Source organism: Rhinolophus ferrumequinum, chromosome 11 (assembly GCF_004115265.2).
Source record: "Rhinolophus ferrumequinum isolate MPI-CBG mRhiFer1 chromosome 11, mRhiFer1_v1.p, whole genome shotgun sequence".
Taxonomy (NCBI): Eukaryota; Metazoa; Chordata; class Mammalia; order Chiroptera; family Rhinolophidae; genus Rhinolophus; species Rhinolophus ferrumequinum.
In genome coordinates, this window is record NC_046294.1 from 78525278 (window position 1) to 78526926 (window position 1649).

Here is a 1649-nt window from a genome sequence, read left to right on the forward strand (position 1 = left end):
AAGATAATCCAAAAATCTTTTATATTTGCTTTTGTATTATAACCTATTATTATTTGCAATAGATTTATCTTCCCAACTATAAGATTTATTTGCCTTTTTTGGTATTCATTACCTGATGGATGGGAGAAGATACCCAATAACACCCTCAAGGGCACAGGGAAGCCGGGGAGATAAAAATTTTCTGGAGAAATTCTACAAAATAAATTGTGTCTGTAAGTGAGTAGGAGGTGAGGCCTGGAACACTGAGAGCATGGAGTGAGGCCAGTCACAGTACTTGATCACTCTGCAGCCCATCAACCACCATAACAGTAGCCAGGGTAAGCAGGGCTGCAAACACATATACTCAATGCAATCACTCTCCTTTCCCTCAGGCACGTACCTCACCCTTTTAGAGTTATTTTGGTTAGAGCATTGTGGATAACAGACCTCTTTCACGGCAGCACACAGCAGTCCACGGAAGCTCACGCTGCCCTCCGGCTGCTCACAGCAGCCAGCTCCAGGGAGAGCCGTTGTTCACAATCTTAGCTGTAGAGAGCGGCTTACTGGCCCATGTGGAAATGAAATCAGTGTCCTCGGCGTTAGGAGCATGGCGCTCCAACCACGTGAGCCACTGGGCCAGCCCCAGACATGTTTTAGATGCTTTTTACTGGAAGCCCTACAGCTACCCTAAAAATTGAATATACTGTAGAACACATCTGTGGCCAATGGTGGCAGAGTCTACACAGAATTCTGCTTCATGCTGTTCTGGGAAAAACCTTTCAATGTATTGGCTATACTAGTTAGTATGGCTATATAGCTCATTGTGCTTTTGGCTATGTTAGTGATGTTGTCATGTGTTCTGGACCATCAAGAGCCTACAATTCAAAATTTAGATATTGTCTTTCCAGGAAATCTTAGTTGACATTTTTATGGCATCCAAAGAGGTGACATTGTCATTGCAAAAAGAAAGACCAAGTGATCCAAAAATCAATTATTTATAAAAGAATAATTGCCTTAGAAGGAGACAAAATCCTTACCAATAGTCCATCAGATTTCTTTAAAAGCCAGACTTATGTACCAACAGGTCATGTTCAGTTAGAAGGTAATAATCTACAGAATTCTACAGATAGGGACCTATTCCATATGGACTAACAAGAGGATGTATCTTCCTTGAGATTTGGCCTCTGAGTGATATTGGATTTCTACATGACAGCCCTAACGGCCACAGATTTTCAGGTGATTAGCAAGCATTTATTCTTTTGACTTGATTACTGTCTCCTGTTCAAGTGAATTTAGTATTGCAACTGAAATCACATACTACCAGTAAAACAATTACTATTCAATAAAAAAGGAGCACCCCCATATTTGAAGGACAAGTCCAGAGAAAGTGAATATGAATTAATTGCAAAACAAATAAGCTAAGCCACATGCTGAGAGTGACCCAAAGAAAAAATTTACAGAGTAATTTTTCTGATTCTTACAAGGGAGATGAACTGCAATTTATGAAAAATTCTCTGTAATCCTTTATATTCCAGGGAAGATAACAATTGAACAACTAGTTTCAAATCCTCCTCCCAGAAACAGACAAAATGGTAAAAGTGAAATACTGGAAACATTTCCTAGGTGCTGAAAGTAAGGCAGGTTGTCAACAAATGGAAGATTATCTGATC

At 39.8% G+C, this 1649-nt stretch overlaps 1 pseudogene; it reads left to right on the forward strand.

Moving 5' to 3' along the window:
• Positions 1 to 636: 636 nt before the first annotated feature.
• On the forward strand, positions 637 to 1223 carry LOC117029626 (mitochondrial inner membrane protease subunit 1-like; annotated as a pseudogene).
• The last annotated feature ends 426 nt before the right edge of the window (positions 1224 to 1649 follow it).